An 18,201-nucleotide genomic window follows, 5' to 3' on the forward strand; every position below is an offset into this window, starting at 1 on the left:
TGGAGACAGGAGGATCACACAGGTTCGAAGCCAGCCATGCTGGCTTAAGAGACCCTGTTTCCAAATTTTAAAAAAGTATAAAAAAATAGGTCTGTGAGTGTAGCCCAGAAGTAGAAGGATTTCCAGGAAGCCCAGTACCACCAAAAACAAACAGTTAAACAAACCAGAATGTTTTCAGTGGAGGAAATGATCAGTCCTATCAAAGGGTGGCTGGCAGGCCAAATAAAACTTGAGAAGGGTTTATGGAATAAAGGCTTTATTGTTAAAGGAGATAATTTCAATGATGCTGTTGTAGGGGTCAAGGAAATGTGATTACAATAACAAGGGACAAAAGGAAAGAGACAACAAATACAAACAACCGTTTAAAAAAATTGTGTGGGTAAGCCAGGCATGGTGGCACACGCTTGCAATCTCAGCACTTGGGAGGCTAAGACAGGAGGATCTCACATGTTCAAAGCCAGCCTCAGCTACTTAGTGAGGCTCGCATCAACTTAGTGAATTCCTGTATCCAAATAAAGTATAAAATAGATCTGGGAATATAACCTGGAGGTAGAAAAACCCCTGGGTTCCACCCCCAGTACCACACACACACACACACAAAAAAAAAAAAAAAAAAATTGTGTGGGTAAAGCTGGACATGGTGGTGCACGCTTGTAATCCCAACATTCAGGAGGCCAAGAGAGGAGGATTGAGGATTGAGGTTCAAGGACAACCTCAGCTACTTAGCGAGGCCCTTTGCAACTCAGTGAGACCCTGTTTCAAAATAAAGAATAAAAAAATAGGGCTGGGGGTGTAGCACAGGAGTAGAATATCCCTGGATCCCACCCTCAGTACCACACACACACACATAAAAATTTTGAGGGTAGAATAGAGAAGATATATAAAAATATCCAAAACGAAATGAACTTTTGAAGGTGGAATCTATTAAAATATGTTTAAATATTGGTGAGAAGGAGCCAATGGAGAGGTTGAAGGTATGTGGGTAAGGATGACAGAGAGTGGGCGAATGTGGAGTCACTGGCTCTTAGCAGTAAACCAGACTGGTTTCATTGTCTGAGAAGAAACACAGGGAAGGAGATGTAAAAAGTCAGGAAGATTTTGCAGATTTGGTACTGAAGTTGGAGAAGTTTTTTGATGATTTCTACTTTTTTTGTGAAACAAGAGAGTGAAAATTAGGAAATGGTGGATACATTTGAGGAAATTAGAGAGGTAGCAAAATTCAGGGAAAAAATCAAGAAGCATAATTTTGCACAATTCAGTGATATTCTCCAATTATGTTCGGGTGCCCAGGATTGTATAACTGTCCAAGCTGGTGTAATAGAATAACAAAAGAGGAACAGTCTCGCACGCTTGTGATCCCAGCGCTTGGGAGGCAGAAACTGGAGGACTGCAGTTCACAGACAGCCTCAACTACTTAGCAAGGCCCTTTGTAACTCAGTGAGACCCTGTTTCCAAAAAAAAAAAAAAAAAAAGACTGAAAAATAGGGCTAGGAGTGTAGCTCAGAGGTAGAATGCCCCTGGGTTTCATCCCCAGTACCGCAAAAAAAAAAAAAAAAAAAAAAAAAAAAAAGAACAGAATGTCACTGTGTTGATGTTGGCTACCATTTATTTGTTTGTTTATTTATTTATTTATTTATTTTTTATTTTGTGGTACTGGAGATTGAACACAGGGACATTCTACCTCCAAGCTACACCCCAAGCACTATTATTTTATTCTTTATTTTGAGACAGGGTATCACTTAGTTGCAGAGGATCTCCCTAAGTAGCTGAGGCTGACCTGTGATCCTTCAATCTAAGTTTCCCAAGTACTTGGATTACAAGCATGCACCACCACACCCAACTTATTATTTTACTTTGAAAACGGGTATCAGTAGGTTGATAAGAGTCTCACTAATTGTTCAGACTGTCCTTAAACCTGCAATCTTCCTGTCTCAGCCTCCCAACTACTGAGATTTCAGGGCCACACAACTGGCTATCTGTCAGTGCTTTAACTATAATATCTCTTTGACTTCTCCAGAAATAACTGAGTCAAGAATATTTGAGGACGGTGTTACCTCGTAGGCACTGCCGGAGACCTCCACCCAAGACAGCTCTCCTCCCCCGGCCTCTCCCCTCCCCCGCCGGTGAGCCCTGGCCTCCTTTGGCTTCTCAGAGCTTTTAGCGTGGGGTAGGGCAGTAGGCCCGGGAGGGTGGTTACCGCGGAGGAGCCACATCGCTGTCAAGATGATAGAGGTACTGAGAACAACTGACTCTCGGAAACTGCTACACCAGCTGAACACTCTGTTGGAACAGGAGTCTAGATGTCAGCCAAAGGTCTGTGGCTTGAGACTAATTGAGTCTGCACATGACAGTGGCCTCAGAATGACTGCGAGACTAAGGGACTTTGAAGTAAAAGATCTTCTTAGTCTGACTCGATTCTTTGGCTTCAACACGGAGACATTTTCTCTACCTGTGAATTTACTGGACAGATTCCTGTCTAAAATGAAGGTACAGCCCAGGCACCTTGGGTGTGTTGGCTTGAGCTGCTTCTCTTTCCAGAAGAAGAAAGGAATGTCTCATTGGCAACTGACTTGATCCCAATTAGTCAATATAGGTTCACAGTTTCAGACTTGATGAGGATGGAGAAGATTGTATTGGAGAAGGTGTGTTGGAAAGTGAGAGCTGTAACTGCCTTTCAATTTCTGCAATTCTATTTTTCACTCATCCAAGATAATTTGAAAGGAGAAATGGCCTTAATTTTGAAAGACTAGAAGCTCAACTTAAGGCATGTCACTGCACGATCATATTTTCTAAAGCAAAGCCTTCTGTGTTGGCATTGTCTACCATTGCTTTGGAGATCCAAGCACAGAAGTGTGCAGAATTAACAGAAGCAGTAGAAAGTCTTCAGAAACGTTCCAAGATACACAGCAGAGATTTGACCTTCTGGCAGGAGCTCGTGTCCAAATGTTTAACTGAATATTCATCAAACAAGTGTTCCAAACCGAATGTGCAGAAGTTGAAATGGATTGTTTCCGGGTGTACAGCACGGCAACTGAAGCATAGTTACTAAGAATAACTCACCTTCCAACAATTCCTTTACAATATTATCTTCAAAATAAAATGGGTTTGTAGTAGCAAAGATAAAAATGTCACTGATATAATCAGCTAATGTTTGAAGGCATTTACTACATATAAAGCACACTACCCTAAAAAAAAGGGATTATTCAACCTCTATACATTTGCTACCCATTTCATTAGATTATCAGCTCAGAAAATTACATCCTCCTCAATAACCTGAATTTGTAATGTAATGATGCAATATTTTCTTCTTTTTTTTTTATCATCACACATCATCTTGCTGTATGTAGGACCTTAAGCTGTAGCTCATTTAAAGTTATATGGGACTGAGTAGGACAAGAGGATCAAAAGTTTGACCCATGTATGAACAAATTTGAGATTGTTAGCTTATAAGAAAAATCATCAGATATTGTGCTTTAAAAAAAGTAATAAAAGGTGGATGATCAGCCTGGTGTGGTAGTGCATGCATGTAATCTCAGCATTCAGGAGGAGCGTGGTAGCCTCAGCTATTTAGTGAGGCCCTCCGCAATTTTGTGAGGTCCTGTTTCAAAATAAAGAATAAAAAATAGGGCAGGGGATATAGCTTGGAAGTCAAATGCCCCTGGGTTCCATCCCCAGACCTGAAAAAAAAATAAAGTGGATGATCTCCAGACCCAGTTTCTTAAATTACCAGGGGGAGCCGGGCATGGCGCACTCTTGTAATCCCCACGCTTGGGAGGCAGAGACAGGAGGATTGCATAGGTTCAAAGCCAGCCATGCTGGCTTAAGAGACCCTGTTTCCAAATAAAAATATAAAAATAGGTCTGAGAGTGTAGCCCGGAGGTAGAAGGGTTTCCAGGAACCCCAGTACCACCACCAAAATAAATAAAATAAAATTACCAGGGGATTTCAACACTATAGTATAAAAATGTAAACTTAGTCACGGCAAATATGCTATACCTTCTTACCATCTAATTTAACTCATAGGAAAGATTCCTCTTAAAAATAAATGTTAATGTTTAGCGTACCTACATATGATTATGTATTTGAGGTATGAACAGTGAAGTTTTAATAGCTAGTAATATTTAAGCAGACTTTTAAGTTGGGTTTTTTCATTGCTTATATTTGTTTCAGTAAAGAAACCCTCTTCTCTGATGCCTTCCTATACAATCCTGAGCTATGGATTCTATAATATTATAGTGGATTTAAGCTAAGAAGCCTCAAAACATCCTAACTAGATTAGCAGGATGTTCTCAGACTTGAGAAAACTGCCAAATATTATGCTATAGTAGTATTGTGTTTAGATTTTAATTCATCTGTGAAACATTCAAATCAGACCTAAAGGCATAAATGTGAAACATCAATATTAAGCTTGGGAAGGTAAACTGTGAATCTTCACTTCTAAACTTTCTCTATTGGATCAACAGATTGTATTTAGTTGGTATTAATCGTAACCTACTTAATATAATTATTAAAAATTTAAATTATGAATTTTACATCAAAACCAACTTTTCACAAATGCACTTTTAAACCACGAGGGTTAATACTCCAGGCAACATAAATGGTTTATTGGCACCCATAGCACAAGAAATAGATATTCAGAGATGAGGACTTTAGTGCTATATGAGAATTACATTTAAATTTTAAAGTATTTTATATAAAGCAAATAACACAGACCTAATGAGTTTGGCAATATTAAGTTATTTTTAATATTTCTTCTAGAAAACAGGTGATATTTGTATCCATGACAAAAATTTTTATACAGAAATGTACTGCCTCAATCTAGTCCCACAGAAAATTTTTCTTTTGTATTAGTAACTCAAAATGATCACTCTGAATATTTACTTTACCCATTCTGAATATTTACTTTATCCCATTAAAGTAAGTTCAGTCTATATTAAGCACTCCTGAAGTATTTTTTTCTTTACTATGGGCTTTTTTTTTATAAAACTTCAATTGTTTCTAATGTAAAATTTTGTTTAAAAGGAAGAGAATATACTCTTACAAATTTAACAAAATCAAGACGGCACCTTCATAATTACGGGTGTCGCTGAGATCGTAGCATTCAGGATTCCCCATGTCCGCCTGGGAATGTGAGATGGACAGTGCTGTAGATGGGTACTCAGGACCGTGTGGAGACTTGAGTCCATCCAGAATGCCTTTAATTTTGGCATCACGTAGTGGATAAATAAGCAATGAGAAATAAACCAAAGAACCAGTTTATTTTATGCTTAACCTTTTTTAAACCATATTTTATGGATAACTCCTGAGTTTTCCCAAAAGGCTGATATATTTCATTATTTATGAAAGCATCAGATTTAATATTGAGTTGGCAGAGGTCACCTAACCAACTACCATCATGTTTAGTATTAAAGGATATACCTTTCAATAAAATTATTGAATGCAAAAAAAGAATATTTGAAAGAAAGTAGTTTGCCAGGTGTGGTGGCCCATGTCTATAATCCAGGTACTTGGGAGGCTGAGACAGGAACATCACAGGTTTGAGAGCAGCCTTCGTAAGTAGTGAGACTCTCATTACCCTAGCAAGACCCTGTATCAAAAGAAGGCTAGGGGTGTAGGTTGGAGGTGGAATGCCCCTGGGTTTAATCCTCAGTAACACACACGCACGCACACACACACAGAGTGATTTTTTATTTATTTTTTCTTTTATTTTTTATGGTACTGAAGATTGATTCCAGGCATATTCTACCTCCAAGCTACACCACCAGCCATATTTTTTAAACAAGTCTCACTTGGTTCATGAGAGTCTCACTGCTTGCTGAGACTGCCCTCAACCCTGCGAACCTCCTGTCTCAGCCTCCCAAGTACTAGGATTACAAGTGTGCACCACCACACCTGGCTTGGAAGTGGTTAAAGTTTAAATTGATTGAAGTCTAAGTGAAGAGAGTAGAGGACTGATGAGAGAGTAGAAAAATGGAAGTTTTAGATTCTGATGAGTTATAAGGATAATCAGAGGATTAGGCTGAACAAGCTACCTAAATAAACGGGAATATCTGAAGGAGTTCCAGGTATGTCAAACTCCCTTGAAGCAGACATCTGGAATGGAAAAGTTAAAAAGAAAAATAAAAAATATGACATTTCTTCCTGTTGTTTTACATGATGTTTAACAGAAAACACTATTGAAATAGCTCCAAGTGAGAAAGTTGGGCATTGCAAGTTTCTTTGCTGACCTAGGGTCTATTTTCTCTTCTTAGTCCAGCTCCAAGCTTTTTTATCTCGTATAGGTCAGGAGACTCTGCCAAAGGATAATAACCCATTATCCTTTCAGCCAGACCCTGAGAGAGACATTGACTTCTGATCACACCCCTCAAAGCATTAGATTATAATCGCCCTTCTTGGAAGACTCAGAAAATGTAGTAGCCCTTCAAAGAAAATATTCTGAAGAGAAAGGATGAATCTTCCTCAAGCAGGAAAATTGACAAGGATAATTATCAATTGAATATTTATGTCTTTGATATATGTATTTGTCCTCTATGTGGCCCATTTTTTTTTTTTTAGCAGTGAGTAAAAATGACCTGCTGTTAGTGTTTGACCCTACCTTAGTTTTCTCTGCATATGGTATACTTTGTACTAGGGATATGATGGCAAATGGTGAATCTGTTACCAGAAGCATAATCTTAGAAATATTAATGAGTCATTCTAGTATAATCAAGTATCCAGACTGCTAAGCTGCAGATGCTAAAGGTACAAGAATATTGTATCTGAAAGAGGCTGAGGGCTTTTTCCCCCTTAGTTCCTGTATGATTTTTATTTATTTTTGTATTTAAATTTGTTTGTTTATTTATTTATTTATTTATTTATTTTTGTGGTACTGGGGTTTGGACCCAGGGGCTTTTCTACCTTTGGGCTATACTCCCAGACCTATTTTTTTTTAATATTTCATTTGGAAACAGGGTCTCACTAAGTTGCTGAGAGCCTCACTAAGTAGCTGGGCTGGCTTCAAACCTGTGCGATCCTCCTGTCTCAGCCTCCCAAGCGCTGGGATTACAAGCATGCGCCACCACGTCTGGCTATATTTAAATTTATTTAATCTGCTGTACTAGGAATCAAACCCAGTGCCCCACAAATGTTACGCAGTGCTCTGACACTGAACTACATACCCAGCTCTCTGATTTTTAAGTGTTGAAATTTTCACCTAAAAATCCTCATTCTTTATTTTTTTTTAATTTAATTTTTGTGGTAGTAGGGGTGAAACCTAGGGGCCTTCTATCTCTGGGCTATACCTCAGCCCTATTTTATTTTTTATTTGGAAACAGGGTCTCTTACTAAGTTGATGAGAGCCTCATTACTAAGTTGCTGAGGCTGACTTCAAACCTGAAATCCTCTTGTCTCAACCTCCCAAGTACTGTGATTACAGGTATGTGCCACCACATGCCACCATCCGACTAAAAATACTCATTCAAGCCAGGCTTGGTGGCTTACAGTTGTAACCCCAGCATTTGGGAGGCTAAGGCAGGAGAATCACAGTTTGCGGACAGCCTCAGCTACTACTTAGTGAGGCCCTTTGCAACTAAGTGAGACCCTGTTTCAAAATAAAGAATAAAAAGTAAAACAGAAATAAACAGTAAAACAGGGATGGGGATGTGGCTTGGATGTAGAATGCCCCTGGGTTCAGTCTTCATCACAGCACACACACACACACACACACACACACACACACAAATAAAAAAATACCCATTCAGTCATAGTGTCCACTCTACAGCATTTGAATTAGAGTGTATTGGAGTTCAGTTTCCAATAAGGAAATGAATTTTTCTACCAAGTGATGTTGTGCATGCATCTTATCATTTTGAATTTTATTATAATATATAATTACAATGCACCAATATCAGTATTTTAAAAAGAATGTTATGGCCGGGCATGGTGGTACATGCTTGTAATGCCAGCATTTGGAAGGCAGAGACCGGAAGATTGTGGTTCACAGACAGCCTAAGGTACTTTAGCAAGGCAACTCAGTAAGACCCTGTTTCAAAAATTAAAAAGAATAAAAAATAGGACCAGGGATATAACTTGGACGTAGAATGCCCTGGGTTCTGTCCCCAGTACTATAAAAAAAAATTATGGTTTTTCTTTGTTAGCATTTGGATATTTTATTAAAATACACCAGATATGGAATTCTTTTGATATTGCAAAGGATTTTTTTAAATCAAAAGATTGAGACAAGCATGGAGTATCTTACACCTGTGATCCCAGATACTTGAGAGGCTGAAACAGGAAATTGTAGATTTGAGGCCAGCCTGGGCAACTTAGCAAGACCCTGTCTCAAAATTAAAAAAACAAAAGGACTGGGGATGTACCTCAATTGTTACCATTTTTGCCTAGCATGCACAACGTCCTGTGTTCAGTTTCTAGCACCATCACACACACACACACACACACACACACACACACACACACACACACACTTACTTCATGTCCTTCATTATTTATACAAAATTTTCAACTATATTTCCATCCATAATTTCTTTGTACTCTTTCTTTCCTTGTAACATTCCTATTAGACATATGTTGTACCTTCTTGTCCTAATCTCCTTATTTCTTTTTTTGTTTGTTTTTGTTTTTGTGGTACTTGGGATGGAATCTAGGGGCATTCTACCTCAGAGCGACACCCCCAGCCCTATTTTTTATTCTTTATTTTGAAACAGGGTCTCACTGAGTTGCTGAGGGCCTCACTAAGTAGCAGAGGCTGTCCGCCATCTGTGATCCTCCCGTTTCAGACTCCCAAATGCTGGGATTATGAGTGTGCACCACCAGGCCTGGCTCCATATGTTTTATATTTTACAATCTTTGTGTTATTGACCTCATTCTGGATAACTTTATCAGATGTATTTCTCATTCTTAAGTTCTATTTTCACTCATTTCTGATGTGCTGTTTAACTTGACTATTGAACTTTTCATTTCAGTTACTGTATTTTTAATTTTTAGTGTTTTCTTTTCCAAATCTGTGTATTCTGTTTTTTATTGAATCTTGTTATTTATGGTTCCAATGACTTCTTTAATTTTAGGCATACTTATTATTTATTTAGGAAGTCATATTTCAGAGTTTAAAGGCACAATTATGTTTACTCATGGTGAATCTTATGTTTTGTAACTTTTTATATTGTGAGAGCATCTTCAAAAGGCATTCTTAGCCAGGCGTGGTGGCGCACGCTTGTAATCCCAGCATTCGGGAGGCTGAGACTGGAGGATTGTGGTTAGTGGACAGCCTCAGCTGCTTAGTGAGGCCCTCTGCAACTTAGTGAGACCCTGTTTCAAAAAAAAAAAAAAATAGGGCAGGGGGTGTAGCTCGGAGGTCGAATGCCCCTGGATTCCATCCCCAAACCTGCAAAAAAAAAAAAAGGTATTCTTTCTCTATAGGAATCTCATGTAACCCAAAGCAGTATTTTGTTTTGTTTTGTTTTGTTTTGTTTGTACTATATCCACAAAAGTATCTCAGGCTTGGTGCCAAACAACATTGATTTTTCAGCTAGTGTAAATTTGGATTTCTGTCCTATGCAGGTTTTGGTTCTGGGAATTCAATTCTGAGAGAGTTCTATGTTATGCTGCATTTTGGTTCCAACTTGCTTAGATCCTACCTCCCTGGGTAGATATTATAAAACAAATCACACCAGGTACAGTGGTGCACACCTATATTCCCAGTCCATGGGAGGCTGAGACAGGAGGATGACAAGTATAAGGCCAGCCTTAGCAATTTAGGGAGACTGTTTCAAAATAAAAAATAAACTGGGTGTGGTAGCTCACACTTTCTTTTTCTTTTTTTTTTTTTTTTTTTTTTTTTGCGGGTCTTGGGATGGAACCCAGGGACATTCAGCCTCTGAGCTGTACCCCTTTCCCTATTTCTATTTTTTATTTTGAAACAGGGTTTCACTAAGTTTCAGAGGGCCTAAGTAGCTGAGGCTGTCTATGAACTGCAATCCTCTGGTCTCAGCCTCCTGAATGCTGGGATTACAAGCATGCGCCACCACGCCCGAATTAGCTCACACTTCTTTCTTTCTTTCTTTCTTTCTTTCTTTCTTTCTTTCTTTCTTTCTTTCTTTCTTTCTTTATTGTGGTACTTGGGAGGAAATCCATGGCATTCTACCTCAGAGCTACACTCTCAGCCCTATTTTTTATTCTTTAATTTTGAGACAGGGTCTCACTAAATTGTGGATGGCCTCACTAAGTAGCTGAGGTTGGCCGAGAACCACGATCCTCTGGTCTCAACCTCCTGAATGCTGGGATTACAAGCGTGTGCTACTACGCCTAGCTGTTATTCTTTATTTTGAAATAGGGTCTCACTGAGTTGCAAAGGGCCTCACTAAGTAGCTGAGACTGTCCTCGAACTGAGATCCTCCTGTTTCAGCCTCCTGAATGCTGGAGTTACAAGCATGCGCCACCATGCCCGGCATATCAGTACTTGTGAGGCTGAGACAGGAGGAGCACAGTTTTAAGGCCAGCCTTAGCAACTTAGAGAGACCCTATTTCAAAATTAAAAAAAAAAAAAAAGCTGGGCATGGTGGCACACACTTGTAATCCCAGTACTTGTAAGGCTGAGACAGGAGGATCACAAGTTCACGGCCAGCCTCAGCTATTTAGTGAGGCCTTCAACAACTTAGTGACACCCTGTTTCAAAAATAGAACAGTGCATCAATAAAAAATTAAAAAAATAGTGGCGCACGCTTGTAATCCCAGTATTCAGGAGGCTGAGACCAGAGGATCATGATTTGCGGACAGCCTCAGCTCCTTAGTGAGGCCCTCTGCAACTCAGTGAGACCCTGTTTCAAAATAAAGAATAAAAAGTTGGGCAGGGGGTGTATCTCGGAGGTCAAATGCCCCTGGGTTCCATCCCCAGACCCGGAAAAAATAAAAAAATAAAAAATAAATAAATAAAATAAAGAATAAAAAATGGGGCTGAGGATGTAGCTTAGAGGTAGAATGCCCCTGAGTTCAATTCCTGGTACCACAAAAACGAATAACCAAATAAATAAATAGGGCTAAGGATGTAGCTCACAGGTAGAATGCCTCTGTATTGAATCCCCAGGACCAAAAAGAACAAACAAAACTGAAAAACCACCCAAATTACTTGCTACTCTGGGATCCAGTAACACCGCCCCAAAGTTAATTCACAGTCAGTTCACACAGATCACTCTGGCTTTCCCTTCTTCTTCCTCCTCCTCTTTTTTTCACATTAATAGGGCAATCCCATGCCTCAAGAATGCTAGGGAAGCCCTGTGCCACTAAGCTATATCTCTAGCTCTTTTAAACCTAGGAACATTCTCTCACTAAATAGCCCAGGCTGGCACTTGCATTCCTCTTAACCTCAGTCTCCTGAGTAGTTATATTACAGGTGTGCACTACCACAGCCAGCTCTTCTTTGTTTCTGGCATTTGGAGGTTTTCTTTGTGTGTGTGAGTGCATCTGTGGTTATTATTTGTTGTTATATTTAACCCAGTCATTCCTATTGAATAGGAATGTGTGTGTGTGTGTGTGTGTGTGTGCGCGCGCGCGTGCGCACGCGTTGGTGAGGACTGAACCCAGGGGCATTCTACCTTCGCGCTACACCCCCAGTCTGTTTTATTATTTTGAAACAAGGTCCTGCTAGGTGGATGAAAGTCTCACTATTTGCTGAGGCTGTCCTTGAAACAAGATCCTTCTGTCTCAGCCTCCCAAGTACTGGGATTACAAGTGTGCACTACCATGCTTGGCTGCAAGAGGGTTTTTGCATTAGCTCAGGCTGTCATGTATGGAACTGGCCTAAGGAATGAATTTCTATCATTATAAAATATTAGATTTCATTGAGGACAAAAGAGAATGGTTATGGACTATTAAGAGTTTTCTTAAACCAGGCATGGTGGTGCACACCTATAATACAAGTATTTGGGAGGCTGAGACTGGAGGATTACAGGTTTGAGGCCAGCCTTGGCAATTTAGCAAGACCTTGTTTCAAATTATTTTTTTTTTAAAATGTGGTGGAAGCCGGGACTTAGCTCAATGGTACAGTGCCCCTGGTTTCAGTCAATCTCCAGTAGCACAATACACATATAAACTTTTTAATTAATTAATTTATGTATTAATTTATTTATTTTTGCGGTACTGGGGATGGAACCCAGGGGCATTCTACCTCCGAGCGACACCCCCAACCCTATCTTTTTTTTATTCCTTATTTTGAAACAGGGTCTCACTGAGACTGGGTTTGAACCTGTCTCAGCCTCCCAAATGCTGGGATTACAAGTGTGTGCCACCACGCCTGGCTCACAAGAGCTTTTTTAGAGTTCACGTCCGAGCACATAGGTTTGGATAGAAACGTAGCTCAGAAGTAAAGTGCTTTGCAAAGCATGTGCAGGGCCCTGGGTTTGATTCCCAGCACCATAAAAATCAACAATAAGCCTCTCGCCCAAGTAGATAAAAGATTAGTGATTTCTATCCACTAGTATATTTATTTAATGATTAAAATGTAATTCAAGCCTAGTGTGGTGGTATACACCTGTAATCTCAGTACTTGGGAGGCTGAGATAGGAGGATTGCAGGTTTGAGGCCAGCCTCAGCAATTTAGACCCTGTTTCAAAATAAAAAGGAACTGGAGGTATAGCTCAGAGGTAGACTGCCCGCATTAAGCTTCAGTGCCACAAAAACAAAACAAAACAAAAAGTAAAGCAAAATAAACAAAAAACTAATTTATTTATTTATTTTCAGTACTGGGAATGGAACCCGGGGGCATTCTACCTCCAAGCTACCTAGAGGCATTCTACCACCCCCAAAATATTTTTTTTTATTCTTTATTTTGAAAGAGAGTCTCACTGAGTTGCAGAGGGCCTCACTAAAGTAGCTGAGGCTGTCTGGGAACCATGATCCTCCTATCTCAGCCTCCCAAATGCTGGAATTACAAGCGTGTGCCACCACGCCTGGCTCAAAAAACTAATTTAGTTAAAATACTTCAGCTACTTAGTGAGGCCCTCTGCAACTCAGTGAGACCCTGTTTCAAAATAAAGAATAAAAAATAGGGCTGAGGCATAGCTCAGGGGTAGAATGACCCTGGGTTCCAACCCCAGTATTGGGAAAAAAAAAAAAACAAAAAAACAAAAAAACCTATTTGAAGTTGGGCTTGGTGGTTTACACCTGTAATCCCAGTACTTGGAAAGCTGAGACAGGAGGATCACAGATTCAAGGACAGCCTCAGCCAAGTAGTGAGACTCATCAACCTAGTGAGATCCTGTTTCAAAATAAACATTTTAGGCCTGGCCGCTGCTTTGCCGCTGCTGCCAGGTGGCCCTGCAGCCGTTCTCCCTCCTCAGTAGCATCTCACTGGAATAGCAGGTCCACTATCCAGACCTCCAGTCCTTCAACTCTTTTGCTGATACGAATACGGGTGATGACTTCCTCCTGGCAGGGACTGAGGACTATACACATGTCAGGATCCGGCCGCACAGTGGCAGGAAGACACCGACTACTGTGCAGGGCATTGTGGATGATTATGACAAGAAGAAACTCTTGTGAAAGCCTTCAAAAAGAAATCTTCCTGTAATGGTACTATGACCGAACATCCTAAGCGTGGCAAGGTTATTCAGCTTCAAGGTGACCAAAGAAAAAACATTCACCAGTTTCTCTTGGAGGTCGGCATTGTCAAGGAGGAACAACTCAATGTCCACGATTCTAAAATGAACCCAATTACATGCAGGATTTCTTGAATGATTTTGTCCTCTAAATCTTAAATCGCTGCCTTATGAAATAAATCTCTACAGTCAACAGACTATTTATTTGCGGTACTGGGGATGGAACCCAGGGGCATTCTACTTCTGAACTATATACCCAGCCTTATATTTTTTTCTCTTTCTTTTTCTTTTTTTTTCTTTTATTTTTTTTTTTTTTGCAGGTCTGGGGATGGAACCCAGGGGCATTTGACCTCTGAGCTACACCCCCTGCTTTATATTTTATTATTTATTTTGAAACAGGGCCTCACTAAGTAGCTGAAGCTGTCTGCAAACCACAATCCTCCTGTCTCAGCCTCCCAAATGCTGGGATTACAAGCATATGCCACCACTCCTGGTTCTAGTTGTATTTTTTAGTGGTAATTGAAGAAATGAACAATAGTATCAGTGGAGAGATAATACATAATGAACAAAGAGAAGGTACATTCTTTCCACCTCCCCCAGATCATATATATACATAAATAGAATTCTGTGGTTGCTGGACATGGTGGCACACACTTGTAATCCCAGCATTCAGGAGGCTGAGACAGGAGGATCGTGGTTCACAGATAGCCTCAGCTACTACTAAATGAGGCCCCTTGCAACTCAGTGAGACCCTGTTTCAAAATAAAGAATAAAATAAATAGGGCTGCGGGTGTAGCCCAGACGTAGAATGTCCCTGGGTTCTATCCCCTGTAACCCCCCCCCCCAAAAAAAAAGTGAATAAATAGAATTTGGTCTTGTCATAGGCAAAGAATGGGATTGTTTGCATGACTAATTTGAATAGCCAGCAAGACACTCACAATCACATCTAATGTTCGAAATGCCATCATTTGCAATCTGTTTCTTTGTGCTAAGCAGAATCTTCTGAAATTTACAGACCTATAAGAGGAACAATGTATCAAAACCCTTTCTCCACAGTGAATCATATATTCATTAATTAAATAAACAATTATTAAAGTGCCTCTGACTGACAAATTTGAGATCATAAAATGAATGACACAGTACTTGTCCTCAAGGAATTCACTGTCTAGTCAATTAACAGTCATTAACAGGAGTTCACTGTCCAGTCATTAACAGACAGGCACATATAAATTGTAACCAAATGGCAGCTGGGATCTCGTTACATCCTTAAATCTCATAATAAAACTGTTTGTTAACTCCCTCTATAGGCTTTGAAAAATCCAATGCTTCATCCAATAGACCTGTCAGTTTTGGAGGACGGGCACTCACAGCTCTATATTTTGGTCTCTGCTAAACTGATTCAGTTGAGTGATTATGTGTGTGTTTGTGTGTGTGTATGCATATGTGTTATGGTACTGGATATTGAACCCGTGATTGCTCTACCTGTGAGCTACATCCCAGCCCTATTTTTATTTTGAAACAAGGTCTCACCAAGTTGCTGAGGCTAGCCTCAAACCTGTGGTCCTCCTGTCCTACTTCCCAAGAACTGGGATTACAGGCATGCATGCCTAGTTTACCATGAAATATCTATTGTTCTTGTCCGTGCACTACTTGACTACTAACATGGAACATGACTATTTTCTATTTTTCTTAATTTTCCACACAACAAAGGGCTTACACAAGTGTATGTATATATATATATATATATATATATATATATATATATGCGTGTGTGTGTGTGTGTGTGTGTGTGCATGTGTGTGTGCTATTGTGTGGTATAAAGTTTATGGAGACAATTTACATAAGCATGTGTGTGATATAAATAGGTTCATGGAGACAAATGACTTAAAAAGTGTGTGTGTGTGTGTGTGTGTGTGTGTGTGTGTGTGTGTATGTGTGTGTTATATGAAAAGGTTCATAGAGATAAGAAATAAAACACCTTAGGATTGCTTCCGGGAAGATGGCGACCGAGAAAAGCGGGGCTTAAGAGTCCCGCTAACAACCAATCTCCATTACCACAAAAAGAGCGCCTTTCATAGCCAGAAAACACCATCACCAGAAAAACAAAAAAAAACCCACCAGGCTCCAGAGAGAAAGCGGACTGAGAACAGAGCTCAGGGCCACAGAGGAGACACACGCGCCCGAGGACGCGGCAGCAGCGCCATACTGCTGGCGGCAGCGGCGAACTCAACGGACGGCTACAGCAAGCCAGGTGAGCCGCTGCGGAACAGCCAGGCGGGATCTTTCGGCGCAGACAGCATTTAAAGCTCCCAGTAGCTGAGCTCAGCACACGCTGCAGGGATTCAGAGTGGAAATCAAAACCAGAGAAGAAAAAATATGCCAGCCTCATGGCCGAGGGCGTGGCAGAGGCACCATATTGCCACCGGCGGCTGCAGCAGCAGTGAATTCACCGAGTCCAGTACAGCTACATCTGCGTACTCAAGAACAGTGAGTCAAATTGCAGGCCACAGAGGAGAAATCGCAGTATTGGGCCTCCTGGGACTTGACCCAGTGAGGGAGTGGTGGGGGCAGAGATATCACACCATAGGAGAACATGCAACCTGGCACCCCCCATAGTTTAAAGCAGCCTCTATCGACTCCCTGGGTCGGAGACTCTGTGATACAACCCAGTAAAGGAGTAGTGGGGTCTGAGATAATACAGACTCGAGATCCAGAGCACCTTAAGTGAAGCCATAGTGACCCAAGGGAAGAACCCAGAGAAGGCACAAACCTCCGAAATCATGGGAAAGAGGAATAACACTGGAGTAATGAATGTGCACAACCCCACAACATCAGAACCTGATAAAACAGAAAATCAGAGATTTCTAGAAGATCAAATCAGGAAAATAACTGTAGAAATAATAGAGGTGCTTCGAAAAGAACTCAGAGAGAGCCAAAAAGAGATAAAGGAGGCAATTAATGAAGTAAAGGCCTCAATTCAAAGCACAAACAACCGATTAGACCACATGGAGAACAGAATCTCGCTCTTAGAAGATGAGCAATCCAAAAATGAATGCATAGTTTCTAATCTAGAAAAAAATATCCAACAGCAGGAATCTGACATTGAAGAAATATGGGCCCATCTTAAGAGAGCTAACCTAAGAATAATTGGAATAGAGGAGGGAAAAGAAAGTGATACCAAAGGGATCAACAATCTCTTCAAGGAAGTAATAGCAGAAAATTTTCCAAATATAGAGCAAGAGGTTGATACACAGATCCAGGAAACTTATAGAACTCCCTTTAGACAGGATCGGAGAAGAGGATCCCCACGCCATATAATTGTCAAAATGACCAATGTGGAAGCCAAGCAGAGAATCTTAAAGGCAACAAAAACAAAGGGCCAACTGACATTCAGAGGCAAACCAATTAGAATCACTCCAGACTTCCCAAACCAAGTCATGAGAGCCAGAAGGGCTTGGAGTAACATATTCCAAACTCTGAAAGAAAACAACTTCCAGCCAAAAATTTCCTATCCAGCAAAACTTTCTATCAAATTAGATGGAGAAATAAGAAGCTTCCATGACAAACAGAAACTGAAGGAATTTATGTCTTCAAAACCAGCACTAGAGAAAATACTCAAAGAGATTAACTACAAAGAAGAAATAGGTAACACAGGTAACACTCACCAGAACCAGAGAAACAAGAGTTTCCATCCAACAGACAACTAAGATTGGTTATCTGTGGAGATTCATTATTTATGTTAGTCTTTTACCTATCTCTAAGTTGTATTGTTTGCCTTTATTGTTGTTAATTTTTAGGATTTCTAGTTGGAATATTAATATACCTTCAGATATAGCATTTGGAAATATTTTATCCCATTCTATTAGTAACTGTTAACTCTGTTTACATTGTCTTTGGATATACAATATTTTCTTTTATTTTTTAGGGAGTTTGTATATTCTTCTGTTGCCTGTGCCATTGAAATCATATCCAAGAAATCACTGCCAATTTCAATGTTGTGAGGTTTTATGACCCAGATTTTCTCCTAAAAGTTTATAGTCTTAAGATTTATATTTAGGTCTTTTATCTATTTTGAGTTAATACTTGTATATGGGATTAGGTAAAGGTCCAATTTTATTCTTTTCCATGTAATTATTATTTTTCAACAATATTTAGTTAAAAGATTATTATTTCCACCACCAAATGTTCGTGGAAACTTTGTCAAAAATAACTTGACAATATAGGGAAGAATTTAGCTCTAGGCTTGTATTTAACTCCAATGGTCTATATATCTGCCTTTAGAACAGTACTACACTGTTTCAATTATTGTAGCTTTATATGGTTTGAAATCAGAAAATATATATCTGCTAGCTTTGTTCTTTTTCAAGATCGTTTTGGGTATCTAGAATTCATATTCCATATTAGGATAGATTTTTTTTCTGAAAAATAAATATATAAATATATGATAGTTTCACCTAAAAAAACAGAAAAAAATATGCTCTAGTAAGAAAGAAAGCAAAAAGAAATATTGAAATGCTATCTTTAAATCATCAAACGCTTGGTATCAGACAAATGAAACTGTTATGTGAGATTATCATTTTTAATTTTGGATAAATTGCTATAATACTAGATGTCA

At 39.6% G+C, this 18,201-nt stretch overlaps 1 pseudogene across 1 annotated transcript; it reads left to right on the forward strand.

The window, feature by feature from the left end:
* The first annotated feature begins 2,223 nt into the window (after positions 1-2,223).
* Positions 2,224-3,111, forward strand: LOC308273973 (cyclin-G1-like; annotated as a pseudogene). Its single transcript has one exon. The product of its transcript is annotated as a cyclin-G1-like (transcript).
* Positions 3,112-18,201: the final 15,090 nt, after the last annotated feature.

Source organism: Muscardinus avellanarius, assembly GCF_963383645.1.
Source record: "Muscardinus avellanarius genome assembly, chromosome: 15".
NCBI lineage: Eukaryota > Metazoa > Chordata > Mammalia > Rodentia > Gliridae > Muscardinus > Muscardinus avellanarius.